The sequence below is a fragment of the Mus musculus genome, chromosome 9 (assembly GCF_000001635.26).
Source record: "Mus musculus strain C57BL/6J chromosome 9, GRCm38.p6 C57BL/6J".
Taxonomy (NCBI): Eukaryota; Metazoa; Chordata; class Mammalia; order Rodentia; family Muridae; genus Mus; species Mus musculus.
In genome coordinates this window covers 50182172-50187834 of record NC_000075.6, presented here as the reverse complement: position 1 = coordinate 50187834, position 5663 = coordinate 50182172, and the positions used below count along the sequence as shown (strand labels likewise).

The 5663-nt window shown below is 44.1% G+C and overlaps 1 pseudogene; it reads left to right on the top strand.

Annotated features, from left to right (window-relative positions):
* On the top strand, window positions 772-1992 carry Gm8907 (predicted gene 8907; annotated as a pseudogene).

The following is a 5663-nucleotide window of genomic DNA, read 5'->3' as shown; positions in this document are numbered from 1 at the left end:
TAGGAAAGCATGTGACTAAGAGGTGCCCCCAGGAATGACTGTTTCTATAGAGACTTCAGAAACCAAACTGTTTGGGTTCTAGGTATCCTGATAAAGGAAGGCATTTCTACTCCAACAACTGAGCCTTTAGGAATTAAGTGGGGAACACATTTTTTCTAAAACTTGTAGATAGAAAATTATTACTACCTGCAGATAATTGCTCCTTTTAATAGTTTATATAGCAATTCCACAGATATCCATGTGATCTTCATATCAACATTGTGGGCAGATTTATTACTATTATTCTCATTTTTACTACAAAGGAAGATCCCAGAGGAAGAAGAAATCTTACCCAAAAGCTTTGCAAATTTTATCACTTCTACCACCACCATCACTATCATAATCATTATCATCATTATTATCATCATATAAGTTCTCACTATATGGCCCTGGCTGGCCTAGGACTTGATATGTGGACTAGCCTGACCTGGAATTCACAGAGGTCTGCCTGATTTTGCCTCCAGAGTGCTGGGATTGAAGGCATGTACCATAACATCTGGCCTAGTACTCGTTATTTGAACCATGTTCTTTTCACCCAATGCCTAACAATTTTTTGCAGAATAAAGGCATTTGTAAGTCATGTCCTTCTCCATAGCGCACAAACTCTTCCCTCTCCAGTGTTTCTCCTCTCCTGTACCACATCCAGCACCCTTGTCCTGTTTAAATTGCTGGATGTTGGCTTTGTTCTCCTCCATGTTACAGAGATAGCTTCATCTTCTTATGCAATGCCAGCCTCATCCCATAGACAAAATGGTGAAGGTCGGTCTGAATGGACTTGGCAGTACTGGGTGCCTGGTTGCCAGGGCTGCCTTCTGGTCAGCACTTGGCAAAGTGGAGATTGTTGCCATCAACGACCCTTTCATTGACCTCAACTACATGGTCTACATGTTCCAGTCTGACTCCACCCACGGCAAATTCAACGGCACAGTCAAGGCTGAGAATGGGAAGCTTGTCATCAACAGGAAGCCCATCACTGTCTTCCAGGAGCAAGACCTCGCTAACATCAAATGGGGTGAGGCTGGTGCTGAGTATGTCATGGAGTCTATTGGTGTCTTCACCACCATGGGGAAGGCCAGGGCCCACTTGAAGGGTGGAGCCAAAAGGGTCATCATCTCCATCCCTTCTGCCAATGCCCCCATGTTTGTGATGGGTGTGAACCATGAGAAATATGACAACTCACTCAAAGTTGTCAGCAATGCATCCTGCACCACCAACTGCTTAGCCCCCCTGGCCAAGGTCATCCATGACAACTTTGGCATCATGGAAGGGCTCTTGACCATGGTTCATGCCATCACTGCCACCCAGAAGACTGTGGATGGCCCCTCTGGAAAGCTGTGGCATGATGGCCATGTGGATACCCAGAACATCATCCCTGAATCCACTGGTGCTTCCAAGGCTGTGGACAAGGTCATCCCAGAGCTAAATGGGAAGCTCACTGGCATGACCTTCCATGTGCCTACACAAAATTTGTCCGTTGTGGATTTGACATGCAGCCTGGAGAAACCTGCCAAGTATGATGACAACAAGAAGATGGTGAAGCAGGTATCCAAGGGCCCATTAAAGGGCATCCTGGGCTACACTGAGGACGAGGTTGTCTCCTGTGACACCAACAGCAACTCCCACTCTTCCACCTTTGATGCTGTGGTTGGCATTGCACTCAATGACAACTTTGTAAATTTCCTGGTATGACAATGAACATGGATACAGCAACAGGGTGGTGGACCTCATGGCCTACATGGCTTCCAAGGAGTAAGAAACCATGGACCACCCACCCCAGCAAGGACACTAAAAGCAAGAGAGAGGCCCTTGATTGTTGGGGAGTGCCTGTCCCAACTCAGCCCCCAACAGTGAGCATTTCCCTCACAATTTCCATCCCAGACCTCCATGATAACAGGAGGGGCCTATGGAGCCCTGTCTACACTCTTGATTACCATCAATAAAGTTTGCTGCACCTCCAAAAAGTTGCTGAATGTTTCAGGAATCTACGTTAACTGAAGATGAATGAGTGAATTACACATTTAAAAAGCAGCCCTATAGTGTAAGTATGAAGTCAGAACTGTGGGAGGAGATAGGAAACAAACAGGCAAGGTCAGTATTAGTAAGGGGATTGTGTTAGTTTCTTTACTTGTTGCTCTGATCAAGTATCTGATAAGAAGAACCTAAGGGTAGAAGGTTGGTTTAGCTCAGTGTTTGAAAGAATACTGCCTATTATTGTGGGAAAGGCCTGGTGACAAGAGTGTGGGGTGGTTGGTCACATTGTATCCACAGTCAGGAAGAAGTGAATATTGCTACTCAGTTCTCTTTCTTTAATTTCAATTTTTAATGTGCCCAAGACTCCAGCCCAAGGGATGATACCACCCACATTCAGGGTGGGTCTTCCCTCCTCTGTTTAACCTTTCTGAAAACATACTCACAGACACAGCGGTATATCTTTAAGGTTACTCTAAACACAGTCAAGTTGACAGTGGAGATTCACCACACCATGAGTGATGTGACAGAAACAGAAACAGAAACAGAAAACCTCTGGGAAGAAGGTTCTGAGTGTGAGAGGAGTCCAGATTCCAAGCTTTCTAAATGCAGGATGAAGAAAGTTGAGCAATGAGTTCTCCAGTTAGGAGGAAGATACTATGGCCAGCCTCCCATTCCCTAGTGTGGACTCCCAGGGTTTGGAATCTAGATATCTTAAAAATCATCTCTGTCAACTTCTTCTTATACCCATGTCCTCAGGCTCCTATATCCTGAAGTCCCGAATGCTTATTTTGTCTGTTGGTGCAGTGACAAATTTAAAATCAGGGACCTGTAGAGGTATATGGGTCACAAGGACTCTACTGGGATTCACCAAAGATTTAGCTCATCCCTTTTCTGTTTACATGGTGAAAAGTCAAAGGTACTTTCTCTAAATAGTCCAGCTTCTCTATTTATACAGGCAAGCTTTAAATCTCAGAAGGGCCCCCTAGCTTTGGTAATTCTATTGGGAATATGTCATTCAGAGGTCGACTCATCCTTTCTATTGTTGTCTGGACAGAAGTCCTACTGCAAAGTACAAGAACTTTATGCCAACATAGCACCAAGTCAAGAGCGTTGACTACTAATACTAGCTCAGTCAGGCTTCCTGACTTCATGAGTTTGTATCCCAGCACACTCTATCCAGCATGGCTCCTGTCCCTTGTTTCTTTTGTCCCTGACAGCCTCTCTCCTGCTGTCTTTTGCAGCCTCTGTGTGCCACTTTCCCAGTCTACCTAGTCCTTCCTATTGTTTACTCTGAAGCCATCAATCAACTAATCCCACTTTTCCTTTTTTCTTGACACCTCTCTAATGCCTCTCTACCCTCTGGCCTTACCTCAGGCATGGTTCTTCCCCCCCAATAAATGTTTCTTTTCTGCTTCTTGGGGTCCAGGGAGGCATTGGTTTTCTCTAAGTTTTGTTTGTGTCTCTTATCCTGGACAGCTGTCTTTGTCCTTTACAGCTTGTATATAAAGATGAAATCGTCTTGTTCACTTGTTTTCATTCACAGATGTCACCACCACAGACTGTATCTTCCTCTTTTCCTGTGTTAGTGATCTGGCAATTGGAGGCTTGATCCTGAGGCTACTGTCCCTTGAGGGCTATCTGATTCATACAGGCAGCAAATGATTTCCTTCAGAGCTTACCTTGCTTTGAAATACAGACCAGTTGATCACCTGTAACTACTTCCTTTGTCACACTCATGCTCGTGCTCAGGCTAATCTGAAATGCTGGTCATCGTGACCAGAGACAAAGATCTCTGGAAGATCTCACTGTCTCAGTGACTTGTTTACACCCAGGAACAACTGTCACTGAGCAATCATCACTTCTGCACGCTTCTGAACGGGACTAGTCATACCCATCGGCATGTGTAAAATACCAAGAGAGGAGAGGCTATTGTGGCATAGATTGAGCATTATAAAGCTGACTTGGCAGAGGTAGGTAGCATGTATGACAGAGAAGCCCAGGCAGTTAATCCCTGGCATTGAAGGCTCCCTAGGTAATAAATACAGTCTCAGTACAGATGATGAGAGAGGAGGGGAAAGGTTCCTTCCATCAGAGCTGGCTTAGGATTTGATGATGGTAGGGTCAAGAAGCAGGGAAACTGATGACCAAGTGTGACCAAATGAAACAGAGACTGGTTAGGGGCCTGATTCACTGTTTTCTTCCTGTTCCCAACTCTTGCTTCAGGCCTTTCTCTCTGAATGTTTTCATCTCAAACAACGCTCTAGACAGTATCTATGCTTTATACTATAATGGCTGAGTCTCCCACTCTTAAAGTTTATTAGCGAAGAATTATTATTAAGGCTTAAAGTGCTATTCTAGGAATGTCTGCATTTTAATAACTTTGAAGTCTTTGAAAACTCAGTTAATAAATCTCCAGTAAGAGGACTTGAGGCCACAAGTGAGGATACAGTTATTTAATGAGAACTCACTTGGCGCATCCTGTCTTATAGACTGGGGCTGTAGCAATGAAGAACAAAGCCTCCCAGAGTGGCCTGATTTTCTTGGGGAGAGAGAGACAGGTGATATGCAAATAAGCGACCCCCAAAATACTTGTATATGTTTTTATTTGTCCTTTGAGAATTTCATAGACGTATACAATATAATTTGACTATATCCACCCTCTACCTTCTCTTCCCCCTTTGGCTCTCCCAACACACTTCCCTCTCAAGATTACATCCTGTTTTATAATTCTACTTAGTCAAGTCAGCATTGTCTGTATAGGTATTGGTCAATGGCCATTTGCAAGGGGCAGAAGCAACCTGCCAGGAGCTACACCTCTGAAGAGAAATGATTCTTCTCCCCGCCCCTGTAGCCATCGACTGCCAATAATTATTCAGCTGGAAGTGAGGCCTTGTGTGCCCCTCCCCCATGCACCCAGGAATGTCCGCTGGTTTGATTCTGTTCAGGTCTTATGTAACCAGTCAGAGCTAATCATTGTGTGCCATGGAGAAAAATAAAACAAGATAGAGGAATTTAGTGGTGCTAGTGCACAGATGTATATGTGTGTGTGTGTGTGTGTATGTATGTGTGTGTGTGTGTGTGTGTGTGTGGTGTGTGGTGTGTGGTGTGTGGTGTGTGGTGTGTGGTGTGTGTATGTGTGTGGTGTGTGTATGTGTGTATATATATATATATTTATATATATATATGCGTGTGTGTGTGTGTGTGTGGTGTGTGTACATGTGTGTGTGTGGTGTGTGTTTACATGTGTGTGTATGTGTGGTGTGTTGTTTACATGTGTGTACATGTATGTGTATGTATGGTGTGTATTTACGTGTGTGTGTGTGTGTAAGAGAGAGAGAGAGAGAGAGAGAGAGAGAGAGAGAGAGAGAGAGAGAGAGAGAGAACTGTATAGGTATAGGCCATCTAGTGACACTGCCATGGCCCCAAAATAGAAAGTCTCTTTTGAAGAATTTCATTTCCGCTTGGTATTTCATGGATCAACATATGTTTTATCTCTGGTGTTTCTGGAAGAAATCTACACAAATCACCTGGGTACAGGACTGGAACTTCCAAATCAGCCTGGATACCTCAGGAAGGTCTCAGACCTTGGGTGTGGCTTTGTGCTGTTTTTTTTTTTTTTTTTTTTTCCTTCAGCACACATCTTTTTCCTAAAG